Source organism: Gorilla gorilla, chromosome X (genome assembly GCF_029281585.2).
Source record: "Gorilla gorilla gorilla isolate KB3781 chromosome X, NHGRI_mGorGor1-v2.1_pri, whole genome shotgun sequence".
Lineage (NCBI taxonomy): Eukaryota > Metazoa > Chordata > Mammalia > Primates > Hominidae > Gorilla > Gorilla gorilla.
In genome coordinates, this window is record NC_073247.2 from 65,996,691 (window position 1) to 66,013,902 (window position 17,212).

General features: G+C 39.2%; 1 long non-coding RNA gene across 1 annotated transcript in view; it reads left to right on the top strand.

Moving 5' to 3' along the window:
- The first annotated feature begins 10,127 nt into the window (after positions 1 to 10,127).
- LOC129530150 (uncharacterized) overlaps positions 10,128 to 17,212 on the top strand; it is a 304,176-nt gene continuing 297,091 nt past the window's right edge. The window contains exon 1 of the long non-coding RNA XR_008675697.2: positions 10,128 to 10,782. This is a non-coding gene — a long non-coding RNA (uncharacterized lncRNA). The remainder of the gene's footprint in view (positions 10,783 to 17,212) is intronic.

The window sequence follows — 17,212 nt, forward strand, 5'->3', positions numbered from 1 at the left end:
GAAATACAGAGAACGCCACAAAGATATTCCTTGAGAAGAACAACCTCAAGACACATAATCGTCAGATTCACCAAGATTGAAATGAAGGAAAAAATGTTAAGGGCAGCCAGAGAGAAAGGTCGGGTTACCCACAAAGGGAAGCCCGTCAGACTAACAGCGGATCTCTCTGCAGAAACCCTACCAGCCAGAAGAGAGTGGGGGCCAATATTCAACATTCTTAAAGAGAAGAGTATTCAAACCAGAATTTCTTATCAAGCCAAACTAAGCTTCATAAACGAAGGAGAAATAAAATCCTTTACAGACAAGCAAATGCTGAGAGATTTTGTCACCACCAGGCCTGCCTTACTAGAGCTCCTGAAGGAAGCGCTAAACATGGAAAGGAACAACTGGTACCAGCAACTGCAAAAACATACCAAATTGTAAAGATCGTCGACTCTATGAAGCAACTGCATCAACTAACGGGCAAAATAACCAGCTAGCATCATAATGACAGGATCAAATTCACACATAAAAATATTAACCTTAAATGTAAATGGGCTAAATGTCCCCATTAAAAGACACAGACTGTCAAAATGGATAAAGAGTAAAGACCCATCATTGTGCTATATACAGGAGAACCATCTCACGTGCAAAGACACATATAGGCTCAAAAAAGAGGGATAGAGAAATATTTACCAAGCAAATGGAAAGCAAAAAGAAGCATGGGTTGAAATCCTAGTCTCTGATAAAACAGACTTTAAGTCAACAAAGATCAAAAAAGACAGCAGGACATCAAAAAGGTTATCCACCATGATCAAGCCGGCTTCATCCCTGGTATGGAAAGCTGGTTCAACATACGCAAATCAATAAACGTAATTCATCACATAAACAGAACGAATGACAAAAACCACATGATTATCTCAATAGATGCAGAAAAGGCTTTTGACAAAATTCAACACCCCTTCATGCTAAAAACTCTCAATAAACTAGGTATAGATGGAATGTACCTCAAAATAGTAAGAGCTATTTATGACAAACCCACAGCCAATATCACACTGAAGGGGCAAAAACTGGGAGCATTCCCTTTGAAAACCGGCACAAGACAAGGAGGCACTCTCTCACCACTCCCATTCAACATAGTATTGGAAGTACTGGCCAGGGCAATCAGGCAAGAGAAAGAAATAAAGGGCATTCAAATAGGAAGAGAGGAAGTTAAATTGTCTCTGTTTGCAGATGACATGATTATATATCTAGAAAACCCCATGGTCTCAGCCCAAAATCTCCTTAAGCTGAAAAGCAACTTTGGCAAAGTATCAGGATACAAAATCAATGTGCAAAAATCACAAGCATTCCTATACACTAATAATAGATAAACAGAGAGCCAAATCATGAGTTAAATCCCATTCACAATGGCTACAAAGAGAATAAAATACCCAAGAATACAACATACAAGGGATGTGAAGGATCTCTTCAAGGAGAACTTCAAACCACTGCTCAAGGAAATAAAAGAGGACACAAACTAAGGAAAAAACATTCCAAGTGCATGGATAGGAAGAATCAATATAGTGAAAATGGCCATATTGCCCAAGGTTATTTATAGATTCAATGCTATCCCCATCCAGCTACCATTGACTTTCTTCACAGAATTAGAAAAATCTACTTTAAATTTCATGTGAAAGCAAAAAAGAGTCCACATACCCAAGAGAATCCTAAGCAAAAAGAGCAAAGCTGGAAGCAATGCTACCTGACTTCAAACTATACTACAAGACTACAGTAAGCAAAACAGCATGGTACTGGTACCAAAACAAATATATAGACCAATGGAACAGAGCAGAGGCCTCAGAAATAACACCACACAAGTATAACCATCTGATTTTTGACAAACCTGACAAAAACAAGCAATGGGGATAGGATTCCCTATTTAATAAATGGTGTTGGGAAAACTGGCTAGCCATATGCAGAAAACTGAAACTGGACCCCTTCCTTACACCTTATACAAAAATTAGCTCAAATGGATTAAAGGCTTAAATGTAAGACCTAAAACCATAAAAACTTTAGAAGAAAACCTAGGCAATACCATTCAGGACATAGGCATGGGCAAAGACTTCATGACTAAAACTCCAAAAGCAATGGCAACAAAAGCCAAAATTGACAAATGGGATCTAATTCAACAAAGAGCTTCTGCACAGCAAAAGAAACTATCATCAGAGTGAACAGGCAACCTACAGAATGGGAGAAAATTTTTGTAATCTGTCCCTCTGACAAAGGTCTAATATCCAAAATATATAACGAACTTAAACAAATTTACAAGAAAAAATCAAACAACCCCCTCAAAAAGTGGGTGAAGGATATGAACACTTTTCAACAGAAGACATTTATACAGCCAACAAACATATGAAAATAAGCTCATGATCACTGGGCAAATCAAAACCACAATGAGATACCATCTCACGCCAGTTAGAATGACAATCATTAAAAAGTCAGGAAACAACAGGTGCTGGAGAGGATGTGGAGAAATAGGAACACTTTTACACTGTTGGTTGGAGTGTAAATTAGTTCAACCATTGTGGAAGACAGTGTGGTGATGCAAGGATCTAGAACCAGAATAGCATTTGTCCCAGCAATCCCATTACTGGGTATATACCCAAAGGATTATAAATCATTCTAGTATAAAGACACATGCACACGTATGTTTATTGCAGCACTGTTCACAATAGCAAAGACTTGGAACCAACCCAAATGCCCATCAATGATAGGCTGGATAAAGAAAATGTGGCACATATACACCATGGAATACTATGCAGCCATAAAAAAGATGAGTTCATGTTCTTTGCAGGAACATGGATGAAGCTGGAAACCATCACTCTTGGCAAACTAACACAAGAGCAGAAAACCAAACACTGCATGTTCTCACTCATAAGTGGGAGTTGAACGATGAGAACACTTGGACACAGGGAGGGGAACATCACACACCAGGGCCTGTTGGGGGGTGGGGGGCTAGGAGAGGGATAGCATTAGAAGAAATATCTAAGGTAGATGACAGGTTGACAGGTGCAGCAAACCTCCATGGCACGTGTATACCTATGTGACAAACCTGCAAGTTCTGCACATGTATCCCAGCACTTAAAGTATAATAATAATAAAAAAGAGTACCTAAAATGTAGTGTCTTAAAAAATTTCTGGTATACAATATTATTAACTATAGCCCTCATTGCTGTACATTACATCTCTAGACTTATTCATCCTACACAACTACAACTTCATACCCTTTAACCTACATCCCCTCATCTCTCCTCCTCCCTTCTCCCACTGCCTCTGGTAACCACCATTCTACTGTGTGTTTCTACGTATTATACTTGATCTTTTTCTAGATGCCACAAATAACAGAGATCATGCAATATTCTTTTTTCTGTGTTTGTCTTATTTCACATAACATAATGTTTTCCATGTTCATCCACATTATTGCAAACAAAAAAACTCCTTTTTAAAGGCTGAATAATATTTCATTACGTGTGTGTATATACACATGCTACAATTACTTTATTCATCTGTCAATGGACACTTAGGTTGATTTGATAACTTGGCTATTGTGAATAATTCTGTAATGAACATTGTGAGTGCACATATCTCTGAGCTGCTGATTTCATTTTGTTTGGGTATATACAGAAGAGGGATTATTGATGGGTCATATGGTAGTTCTGTGGATTGAAATAATTAATATTGTTAAAATGCTAATACTGCCTAAAGCAAGGTAAAGATTCAACGTGGTCATTACCAAAATTCCAACGGCATTTTTCTCACAAAACAAAAAAAAGTTCTGTAATTACTACAGAACTACAAAAGGCCTGAAACTGAGGACAGTATATATATTGATTTTTTTAAATCTGATGACCAAGACAGCTACTAAGTGACTAATGGGCGGGTAGCATATGTGGTGTGGATAAGCTGGACAAGGGGATGATTCGCATCCCAGGTGGGAGGGAGTGGGAATGCTCGAGATAGTATGAGATTTCATCACATTACTTAGAATGCACACAATTTAAAACAAATGAATTGTTTATTTCTGGAATTTTCTATTTAATAATTGTGTGTCACAGTTAACCATGGGTAACTGAAACTGCTTAGAGTAAAACTGTGAGTATCAGGGCATTACTGTACCTAGGATTGGAATTACTGGAATATGTGGTAATTCTATGTTTAACTTTTTGAGGAGCCATCATACTGTTTTCCAAAGCAACTGCACCACTTTACATTCCCACGAGCAATGCATAAGGTTTCCAATTTCTCCATATCCTCACCAACACTTACTTTCCAATTTTTAAAATTATAACCAGCATAGTGAGTTTAAAGTGCCATTTCATTGTGGTCTCGATTTGCATTTCCCTTAATGAATAATGATGTTGAGCATCTTTTTATATGCATATTGGCAATGTGTATATCTCCTTTGGAGAAATGTCTATTCAAGTCCTTTGCCCATTTTTATATTGAGTTGCTTTTTGTTGCTGTTGGTGTTTTAGGGGTTCTTTATAATTTCTGAATATTAATTCCTTATCAGATATATGATTTGCAAATATTTCTCTCATTCTAGATGTCATCTTTGCACTCTTCTGATAGTGTTCTTTGCTGCACAAAAGTTTTTAATTTTGATGAAGTCCAATTTATCAATTTTTTCCTTTGGTGTCATATCCAAGAAGCCATCGTAAAGTCCAATTACATGAAGCTTTTTTCTCACGTTTTATTCTAAAAGTTTATTAGTTTTAGTTCTTATGTTTAGGCCTTTGATCCATTTTGGGTTGATTTTTGCATATAGTGTAAGGTAAAAGCCCAATTTCATTCTTTTGCATGCTGTTATCCAGTTTTCCCAGCACCATTTGTTAAAAAGGCAGTTCTTTCCAAAGTATTGACTTTTAAAGTTGACTTTAAGATGACTCTTTTACTTTCTCCATGTTGATGGCTATTTTTCTTAAAATTTGTAAGAACACTTTATGTATTAAAGACATTAACCTTTTGTTGCATTGCTGCAAAATTTTCACCCAATTTGTCTTTTGCCTTTTATTTTTACTTATAGTATGTGTATTAGTCTGTTCTCACGCTACTGATAAACACATATCTGAGACTGGGAAATTTACAAAAGAAAGAGGTTTAATGGATTTACAGTTCCATGTGGCTGGGGAAGCCTCACAATCATAGTGGAAGGCAAGTAGGAGCAAGTCACATCTTACATGGATGGCAGCAGTCAAAAAGAGCTTGTGCAGGGAAACTCTCATTTTTAAAAACATCAGATCTCGTGAGACTCATTCACTATCACGAGAACAGTGCAGGAAAGACCCGCCCTCATAATTTAATCACCTGCCACCAGCTTCCTCCCACAACATGTGGGAATTGTGCGAGTTACAATTCAGGATGAGATTTGGGTGGGGATACAGCCAAACCATATCAATATGTGGTAGAATGTTTAAATTTTGTCCATAAACAAATCTGCCACTTTGTGGTTTTTGCTACTGGGAAAATGTTTTAAAATAGTATTCACATTCCAATATTTAAAAAATACATTCTCCTCTGATCCCTTATAGTTTTTTAAAACATTGTTAATGGACTTCAGATATTAAAAAAATGGATTAATGATAATCGTTGGTTCTTGACACACTATTATTGGTCTATTTATGTCATTTCCTTTTTAAATAATATAACAAATACATGTGAACCCATCACCCAACCCAAAACCTAGTACATTACCAATAACTCATATCTACCTGTGGTATCTTTTCTATCCCATTCTCCTACCTCCCTAACAGAAGTATCCTGAGATTATATCAATACTTCCCTTGCCTTAAAAAGTTTTATCTTATGTGTATGTATGAACAGACAATATACTGTTTACTTCTGCTTGTTTTTGAACTTTATAAATTGATATTAAACCATATACTGTCTTTTAAGAATTGCTCTGTTCACTCAATATTTTGGTATTAAGATCTGTCCATTGTGTTGCATTAACTTGTAGTTAATTTTTACCTGAATAATTAATAGAAACAAGCTAGGTACACTGTGAGTATAAGAGTATTTGAGTGAAAGAACAGCATGTGTGATGGCCCTGGGATGAGAAAAAGCATACCAAATTTGAGGAATTATAGAAAAGAGGGTCAGTGACTCTGGTGTCCTGAGGCCTGGAGGAAGGGTGACAGAAGACGAGTTAGGAGAAGCAGCCAAGGGATAGATCATACAAGGCCTCGTAGGCCATGGTAAAGATGTAGACTTTTATCACAAGTGCACTGGAAGACATTATGCAGGGTAACAACATGATCTGGTATGCAATTACTAAAGATTAATCTGGATACTTATAAACAGTTGATTGAGACAGGTGACAAAAATTCAGTCTTAAGGTGTTGCAATTATTGTCCCCATTCGACAGATGTGAAAACTAAGGCTCACAGAGGTTAAGTAACTTTCCTGTATTACACAGCTACTACATGACAGAACCATGATATACACAAACGTGGTATGACTTCAGAGCTTGCTTTTTTAACAGTGATACCACATATGGATCTAGAGTTTAGAGGGGTTTGGTTTTGGGATATAAATTTAGGAATTCATCGGCTTATATTTAGAGTCATAGGACTGTATGAGATCACCTAGGGAGAGAATATAGACAGAAAAGAAGTTTAAGGAGAAGCCCTAAGGTACTCTAATATTTAGACTTTGGTGGAAGAGAAGAAAAGAAGACTGAAAAGGAGCAGCCAGTAGGATAAGAGTAAAACCATGGATTTTTCACATAGAAGTTAAGAGAAAAAGGCTGCTTCAAGAAAGTAGCAGTGATCGACTACTCCAAATATTGCTGAAAGGTACAGTGAGTTAAGGACTGAAAAGTAACTATTTGATTTAGCAACATGGAGGTAACTGGAGACCTTCAAAAGAGCCATTTCATTCATGAAGTCATGAAGAAAGAAGGCAGGTTGGAATGTATTTAAGAGTAAATGGGTATTCCCAGGAAGTCTAAAGTCACCCCAGGAGATGGAATCCACAGGAAAATTTCAGACTAGAAGCTCCTTAAGGGGAAGAAATGAGCCATCTAACTTCATATGCTTGGAACCTAGTAGTTTTTTCTATGTAATAGTGTGCAATAATTTATTTCTTGAACCTAACCGAATTAGATGTGGCTTCTGTCCCCATCCTCAGGGAATTACATTCTAGTTGGGGAGGTAACAAAAAAATATAGCATGAGTGGATGAGGTGTTTTCTGTAAATGCAATCCAGACTACATATTAAATATGACCTCAAAATGGGTGTATAATCCTGAAGCCAAAACCATTTTGTAAGATACTTGGAAAACCACTCTTAGACATTTAGGGATAATCAAGAGCTTTCAAGTGTTGCCTTAACCAGAGGATAAATACTATATTTAACTATGTACTCTTGCCATGAACTCTTAATCATTTCTTCTTTAGCAAGGGTTGCAAACTAAAATGCATACACAGGCCAAACTGGTAAGAAAAATAAGTGAAATGTTCAGGTGAGGGCTGTAATAAGCTGACGAGATCATGGCACATCTAGAGGGGCCAGGCACTGCTGATTTCCGACAGATTGACAGCACTCTGGAAAATAGGCTTAAGGATAAAAACACAGATTTTCATATATCCCTACATTTTTCAATGTTGATAATTTATTCAGTCAACACCTGCACAGGCACACATGCACACACACATATACATATACATTGCAGACAAACAAAATTTATCTGCTGGCCAAATTTAACTTACGGACTGTTGGTTTGTAACCTGTATTGTATAGCAATTTCCACAATTTTCAGGGTTGTCTCAATTTCAACCCAGTCTTAGCTTGCCTGATGCGAAATACTAAGCCCCTCTGCATCATTCTTACAAATAACTCTGCCTTGATTCTCAGAAATAGTGTAAAAGTTCTCTAAAACTTAAAGTACAATAAAAAAAATAAAATAAAATAAATTAGCCAGGCATGGTGGCAGGCGCCTGTAGTCCCAGTTTCTCTGGAGGCTGAGGCAGGAGAACGGCGTGAACCCAGGAGGCAGAGCTTGCAGTGAGCCAAGATTGCCCCACTGCACTCCAGCCTGGGCGAGAGAATGAGATTCCGTCTCAAAAAAAAAAAAAAAAAAAAAAAAAACCCACAAAAAAACACACACAAAAGTTAGAGAAAGGGGAAATTTATTGAAAGAGTCCTTTCTTTGCCTATGGCCCACAGTGCTTAGCATTGTGCTGAGAATATAACAATGGCATCTGTCAAACCTCCCTATAATATTATGCTCACGTATAAGTAGCAGCCTAGTAAAAGCTGCCTGGCATTCATGGCTAGAGGTCCAGAGATTTGGGCTGAGTAACCTCTATGAACAGGCAGATAGTTAAGGTTAGGACAGAGTGGGTATAAGCAACCAATGACATGTTAATGACAGCTCAAGACAACCCTGAAAAAAAGATTGTTGTCCTCCTAAGTTTTCTCGTTGAGACTAAATAGCCCTATACTCTTCTAGTGGTGAAGGAAAATGGCTGCTTCTTATGACCCTGTATCAAGGTCATAGTTTACAAAATTGCTTAAACCACCCTTCTTGCTTTATGTAACCAATGTCCTTAATTTTATTCTTCCCTTCATCTTTAAATTAAGAACACAAGTCAACCATCAGCTATCAACTGCCAACCCTAAAAGCTAACCTGAAAGCACACTTCTACTATGTCACTGCTCCAATCATGTTGCCAACTCAGCCCAGAGGCAAGATACTCAAGCAGATGTTCTAAGGAAGAATAAATAGGGGAAGTTGTTCATATCAGGTGTGTATTTCTTTCTTGTTTTCTGTTTTGATTTGTTTATTGTTTACAAACAGATATCACCCAGATAAATCCCTGATGATATTGCCTTTAATTGTTCTTTCAACAAATTTTTATTGAGTCCCTACTATATGACACCCACTGTTCAGTATGCTGTGGATAGAGCAGTGAGCAAAATAGATGATGTCCCTGCTCTTACTGAGCTTATACTCTAGTGGGAGACTTACTTTGTCACAGAAACAAACACACAGATTAAATTGTGATCTGTGCTGTGATAAAAATAAAATGAGATGAGGTCATAGAGAGTGCCTGGATTGTGGGAGTTACCTTAATCCACATGGTAAGGGAACGCTTTCCTGAGATGTGTAGGATATTGGAGCCCACCATGGGCATAATCAGACAGAAGGAAAAGGAAGTGCAAAGGCCTTGAGGTGAGAGAGATCTTAATATATTGCAATGAAAAGGAGGTCAGCATAGCTACAGCAGTGTGAACATGGTGTTTACAAATCAAGTCAAAGAGACAGGCAGGGGACAGGTGGATCTTGAGGGCCTTGTTGATAATATAAGACAATCTGGATGCTAACTGCAATGGGAAATGACTGAAAGGTTTTAAACAGAGGTGCGACCTGGTCAGATTTGCCTTTTAGAAAGACTATTTGTTTGCTGGCTGTTGAACAGATTTTAGCAGGGCAGATGTGGAAGAAGGGTCACCAGTGAGGACACTCTTCTAGCCATCCATTTGGGAGATGGTGATGGTCAGCATCAGGGTCAGGGTAGTAGTAGTGGAAAGGGTGAGAAATGGTCAGATGCTGAACACACTTTTAGGACAAAGCTAACGGGATTTCCTCAATAATTGGATGAGACTTGTGAGAGAAGAATCAGGGATGGCTCCAAGATTTTTGGCCTAAGCAACCAGGTATTGTCATTAACTGAAAGGGGGGATGGCATTAAACATGATTTCTCATGGGTCATTCTGGAGTTCCAATTATACCTGTGGGATGGAACCTCAGGGCCCTTCTCTGACTCTGAGCTGCCTAGTTATGAGGTGGGGCGGTAGTAAGGGACTGCTGTTTGGGTGAATTAGAGGCATAAGGCACATTTCTGGGAATCACCACCCTCTCTCCCTTCCCCTTCCCCATTCTAGTCAAAAACATGCAGACTCACACAGATGAGAGACGGAGAAGACTGAGCATCCCAGGAAAGGCAGAAGGAAGAGTCCCCAGAAACTCTAGAGCTGTTGTAGCCACTTCAGTCCAAAGACTGCATGGGCGTGGGCGGCGCCAAGGGGGCGTCGCAGAAACTTTCTTAGGGATCTGGCAGCCTAGGGAACCAGTTTTACCGGAAACAAAGTAATGAAAAGAGATGCGGTGGGGTGTGGCGGGGCCTGCCCCTGCCGGAAGAAGTTTGGGTGCAGCCCAGTATTCAAGCTCCAGGACAAAGGGGGCGGGGAGGCCGCCACTAGCAAACAACCTCAGCTTCATAAATCCAGCAGAAAGGTCCGGGGTATTGTTGAAAAGGTCGGAAGGACCAAGACTATGTCCGCCAGCCTAAGTGGAACGAACAACCAAGTTGTGCGATGCGGCTTTAAAGGGGCTGGTGATTGACAGAATGGTGTAGTAGTGGATGGGGTGGAGCCGCTGGGTGGGGTCGAGACTGGCAGCTGAGAGATACCAAAAGGAAGAAAAAAGAAAACCATTGCTCTTGATATTGCTAATGCCGGGGGAGGTAAGCTAACTAGAAAGTAGGGAAAAGGAAGGTTTTAGAGTTCACCTCCACTCCTTCCCCTGGCTAACACTCTTTACACTCTTCTGCCTTCCCTTGAGATAATTAAAATAGACTGTACACCGGCCCTAGTCGGTGCCCATTCCCCCTAACTCTTCACTCAACTACCTGTGTAGTCCGAGGGAGTGAGGACCCCGGGTCCAAGAGCTCAATCCCGGCCCCGCCCCCGCCCCGTCGGCCCAGGCCCCGGGGCTGGGAGGAGAGGATGCCTTCGGAGGCGCAGAATCCGAAAGTAAGTTCCTTTTATTTTGCCTTACCAACTGCCACCTCCCACTCCACCTTCCTTTTATCACCCTCTCTGGGCGGCGAAATAGCCTCTTTCAAGGAAAACCTTTCAGGGTGGAGCAGAGTGGGGTTGGTAAGAAGGGGAGGGTAAGGGAGGTGGTGCTTTAGAGCCTAGGGGAGCTACCACGGGCGGGACAGGCGCGCTCAGTTCGATGGCTGTGTGGTTGGATCCTTGATTTCTCCTCCAGGTATTAGAGCCTCGACTTCCTCCCTCCTGGCATTCTTTCTTTTTATCACCCTGCAGCAACCCTATCAGGTTGCCTGAAGCCTCTAGCTGTGAGCTAGGAGGGCTCCATCTTGCCTGGCTTCTTAAAGGGACAGTGCACTATTTAACTGGAAATTCAATTATGAGAAGGGTGGCAGTACCTCTATGTTGGAAGGAATTTGTGTGGCGAGGACAGCTTTTTCTTACTCAGACCAGCTTCCAGACTTGGTTCTTATATCCGTGTGATTCTTAGGAGGTGCACCGTGGGCAATGTTGCCAAGTTACACATTAGTTAACTGCAGCCAGTTGACTGCAGTTTTAGCTCAAAGGGAAAATTTCCATTTCCTGAAAGGCGCCATGGCAGTGCAGGTATCTTGAACAAATTCATTCTACAAATTTTATTGAATGCCAGGTGCATTGCCTGTGGCTGATCACACTGCTGCGAGGTTTGCGTAAAATGTCAAGGCCATGCAGAGTGTTGTCAATGACTCCCTTTTTAACTGATTAGTAGCCTTCCCAGGATATGGAGACAAATGTTGAATTTGATTCCAACATTTATGAAACATTTCTTACATGAATGGCTCAATGGTTCACTTTTATTGTCTTCTGTTCAGTACCAGGTGTCCATATGCTCAAAGCCAAGTGACTGGGAATTCCAGCTAGAAGAAATAGGAACTCAGATCAAAATGGCATGCAGAGAGGAAAGAGCAGGAAACTTCAGTAGGAAAGCTAATGCCACTTTGGCGTTATCCATGTCCAGTAAGGGAGATTGTTTTGGGAAAGAGGGCTTCACCATCTCCCTTCCACTGTTAAAAGAAGAGCTGGTGTGGCAGAAACTTGTTAGAAAGGGTCTCTTATGGACCAGTGACATCTCTTACATATTTGTCTCTCTTATGTATCTGCACAGGGAGGGTGGCAGGACTGTGGATAGAGCCTAATGATACTCCACAGGTCGAAGAGATGAAAATATGTTTGAGGTTTTAGGGTTCATATTTCACTCTGTAGGTTTTTGTTTGGTCAATGGAATGCCACAGTTCCCGGTGCTCTGCAATTTCCTTTGTTTTGAGTCCCTTCCTAGTTCTTACTCAGCGGTCCAGGGTAGGGAACTGTGACAGAGCAAGGTATTGACACAAAATTACACTGTGTTATTATATTCATTCATTCATTCGTTCATTCATTTGACAATTACATACTGAGAATCTACTCTGTATCATCACCACACAAGACTCTGGGGAAAATATGCCTTCTTGGAGATTATATTCTAATGAGGAGGCTTTGGTGGAGGGGACTAACAAAAAACAATGAACATATACGTTGAGTGGGGATAAGATGGGAGAAAAGCTACAGGGCATGTGGAATTGGGGTGATTTTAAAAAATATATCTGAATGAAGTGAGGGAGCCAGCCATGAGAATACCTGAGGGAAGGGTGTTCTAGACAGAGGAAGTAGCAAGTGCAAAGGCATGGTATGTTCAAAGAATAGTAAGAAGGTCAGTATCACTGGAGTGGACAAGAGGAAGAGTGCGGGATATAAGGTCAGTGAGATAGAGGGGGCTAGATCATATAGGAACTTGTAAAGACTTTGACTTTTATTCTGAATGAGACAGGAAGTCACTTGTAAAAAAAGAAATAACAATCATTCTATTTGAAATTCTATTGCATTAAAGAGAATGAATCTTGAATTATTTATCTTATACAATCAAGATGGATTATATTTTTATGTTTGGAATCTAATGCTCCTTTAAGAAAAACTTAGTAAACTTATTGCTAACTTGTTCATGTCAATTAATACAATTTAATTTCATACCAACCATTGTTTTATAAAATAAATATCTGAAGAAGGTTTCAAATGCACTTGAAACTACTGTTGACAGCACAGAGGTTAGAGATGCTGACCCCACACAGTTGAAAATCCATATATAACTTCTGATTCCCCAAAACTTATCTACTAGTAGCCTACAATTAACCAGAAGCCTTACTGATAATATAAACAGTTAATTAATATACATTTTGTAAGTTATACATATTATATACTGTGTTCTTATAATAAAGTAAGATAGAAAAAAGAAAACGTTTAGAAAATTGTAAGCAAGAGAAAATATATTTACTATTCATTAAGTGAAAGTGGATTATCATAAAGGTCTTAATTCTTGCCATCTTCATGTTTAGTAGATTGAGAAGGAAGAAGAGCAGGGTGTGGTCTTGCTTTTTCAGGAGTGGGAGAGGTGGAAGAAAATCCATGTATAAGTGGACCCATGCAGTTCAAACCTGTGCTTTTCAAGGGTCAACTATACTTAAATACAAAAAGTCTCTTCAATGTACTTCAACAAAATATATTACAATAAATTTATTAGCACTAGAAAAAGTCTCATCTGCTTTAAGGAAATATTACAAGATTTTGTAGCACTCTTTGTCAAGAAATTGTGAAAATTATTTGCTTGGAAACCTTTTTTAAAACTTTCCATCCTGCTGGCACACATGATTCCTTTTAAGTTGTGCACTGTGCTTCCCCCAAGTCCTTCCCAGTGGGAGCTTTAAGTATAAAACACCTTATTAGCCTCAGGGAACTCAGAAGGAGAGAAGAGTGAGAGGAAGGGAATTGAGAGAAAGAAGAAAAAAGCCAAGGAAGTCCAAACAGGACAATGCACTAAGAACAAGAACAAGTCACACAAATACAAAGTTTTAACCCCTCTGTTCCATACATTGAAAGTTCCATTCATTTCTGGCCTTGAAATTTCCACTTGTCCTTGCGACTCCCTTTTAGAGATAAGGTAGGTGTGCATGTTAGATGTGTGTGTAAAGGGAGACTTGTGGATTAGGGTAGGCTTCCCCTAAAACAATTCTTAACCTTGGCCACACACTGGAATCAGTTGAGGATATTTAAAAAATACTGATAACTTTGTCCATCCTCAGAGATACTGATGTAATTGGTTGGGGCACAGCTTGGAAGATGGATTTTTAAAAGAGCTCCCTAGGTAATTCTAATGTGCAGTAAAGGTTGAGAACCACTTGCTTAGAGTTGAGGTTCTCTTAGTATGGTGCTTGGACCAGCAGCATCAGCATCACCAGGGAACCTCTTAGAAATGCAGATTTTCAGGCCCCACCCCAGACATACTGATTCAGAAACTCATACTGATTGTGATAAAACAATCAGTACTTTTTTTCATACACCATCTGGGTGACCTGGATACACACTGAAGTTTGAGGACTACTACCTTAGAGGTTAGAGGTTCTCATTTTTTTTCATTCCCAATACACCTAAGGAATAGAACACACTCCTATTAGTAACAGAGGCTCACTGTGCCCTGTTTGTGAAAGGTGGAGAAGGAATATGCCTGTTCCCATCCCATATCAGAATCCTCATTCCCATTCCCTACTGCAGAATTTACAATCACTGTTTTAGAGTATATGGCTTTTTAAATTATATGCATTATTTCCTTTAATTTCAGCACTCATGTTTCATGCATCATTTCACTTCATCCTCACAATAATCTTGTGAGGTAGACACTATTATCATTGCCATTTTATAATTGAGAAAACTGAGGCACAGGAAAGAAAGTACCTTATCCAAGATCATACAGCTAGTAAGTGTAAGAGATCCATCCTCTCCTGTACTTTCTAAGTTGTTTCATCAGTTAGGTTCCTTCTCTCTTATTTTCTTAAATTTCTTCTTATTCTTTGATTTTCCCACTCATTCAGCCCTATCCACCTAACATTGCTAACATATATTGAAGACCTCCTTTGTATCAGGCCCCTCTATTGAGCACGTTACAGATATCAATGTACATAATGTTCACAGCAGTCCTATTAAGTAGATACTATTATTTTCCTCATTGTTCAGTTAAGGAACTTGGGGCACAGCAAAATCAAGCAACTTGCCTAAGCTTACACAGCTAGTAAGTGGCAGAGCTGAGATTTGAACCCAAGTGTATGAAGTCTGTGCCTGACTATTATGCCATACTACCTAATCTTAAGCTTACAAGCACATTTTTTCCCTTCTCTAAATCTTTCTTTGAACTCATTTAAATTACCACTCCCATTTATTTTGTGCAGTTTCCATTTAAACCATCACTGAAACTGTTCTTCCCAAAGTTACTTAATGATCTGTCATGTTCAGCGCTCTCTCTTTAGATCTTCAGCCTTCTTGCCTCTCTACTACATTCAAGGCTGTTATATCTGACCTAGCTTATTACAATAGCTCCTTTATTGTTCTCTCTGCCTCCAATCTGTATGTCCTTTGCTATGGGTTGAATTGTGTTCCCCAATATATGTTGGAGTCTTAATTCCTAGTTTTTCAGAATGTGACTATTTGGAGACAGGGTCTTTATAGAGGTAAAAATTTAAAATGATCTCATTTTATTTTTTTATGAGATCATTTTAACTTTATTAAATTAAGTGGGCCCCAATTCAATATGACTGGTGTCCTTATAAAACAGGGAAATTTGGATACAAAGACAGACTCACACATTGGGAATATGATGTGAAGAGACACGGAGAATACAACCATCTGCAACCCAAGGAGAGGCCTAGAACAGATTCTTCCTTCACAGCCCTCAGAAGGAACCAACCCTGCTGACACCTTGATTTCATACTTCTGGCCTCCAGAACTGTGGGACAATAAATTTCCATCGTTTAAGCGAACCAGTTGGTGACACTTCGTCATAGCAGCCCTCGGAAATGAATACAGAGTAGAGGGGAAAGGTTATTCCAGGCAGGAAGAATCTTATTACCAGAGGCAAGTAATGGGCATTAACATAATGTGGGTTGGAGAAGAACAGGGTAGAGTTAGAGAAAGCGTGAGTTTAAGATAACTTTTTCTTGTGGTGGCAATACATATGGGGTAAAAGCAGTGGCTGGAAAAACAGCAAGGTTAAAATTCTTTCTCCTAGTGTTTCAGGGAAATAGCTAAGTTTCAAAGAATATTATCTAGCTAATGCCTCCTAATGCTAAAATGGCCTATATTTTGTTCATTAGAAAGCTGAACTTAGGAATAACTCTCTGAGCTGGGAACATTTTGCTGGTCAGTGATGGCATGATACATATGTAATGGACAGAGAACATGGAAAGGGGTTCAGAGTACATTTTTACAAGAATAATAACTCAAATGTGATCTGCAGCTTTGGTTTAATTAAATCTGGTCATATATATTAACCATTTCCACTTATGTAAGGCAGATGGTTTTTGAAATGGGGAAGCAGCAGTTATTCATCCCATTTATTTGTTCAATATATATGCCATGAGAACCCTCTATGTAGTCAGCTCTGTGCTACAGCCTGGGTATACAAAAATCTGAGACCTCAGTCTTGCCCTGAAGCTCAGCTGGGAGACAGACAAAACTCTAGCTAACATCTAATATTTCTTGATTACTTAATATATGCCATGGACCATACTAAGAAAATTCACAATAGTTATGCTCACTTTTTAGATAAGGACACTGAGGGTTAGAGGAAAGTTGAGTCAACTTCAGGAGAGGAGTTTTGGCAAACTTGCCAAGTGAGAAAGTTATTAATATGAGCAAGTAAAATGTGGGTGATTTGTGGGGTTAGAGGGTCAGAGAAGACTTGCTAGAGGAGATGATATTTGAGTCTTGAAGGATAAATAGGAGTTTTCAACATACACAAGTTGAGAAAGAAGGAGCATGGCAGATGGAAGGAACATTATGTATAAATCAATGGAGACACCAGAGATATGCTATGTTCAGGAAATAGTGTTTCATTATGGCTGACACATAAGTTGGTGGCAGGAAAAAAGACTGGAAAAGTAGGCACAACCCAGGAATCAACCATAAATAAGAGTCTCTTATTTTTTATAAGCACGATATGAGGAACACTGTACCCGAAAGCTATTCTTTACTATCCAAAACATTAGAGATTGCATAAACAGCTGCTTTCAGTGCTGTACACAGAAATTAGAGGGATTTTTTTCACTGAGGGTCAGTCAATAAAGACCAGAAAAATTACTGGGACCGGAAGGTAGACAGAAACCTTAGGACTCAAAAATCATTGCTGATCAGGGAGAAGGGATGAGACTGGTACTTTGTGGGAGTCTGGACTGGTAGAAATGATTACTAGTCAGAGTAGTCAAAGCAATAATAATAATTTTAATAATACAGCAATAAATGTACCAAGTACTACTCTAAGCATTGAATTTACTATATCCATTTGATAAATGGG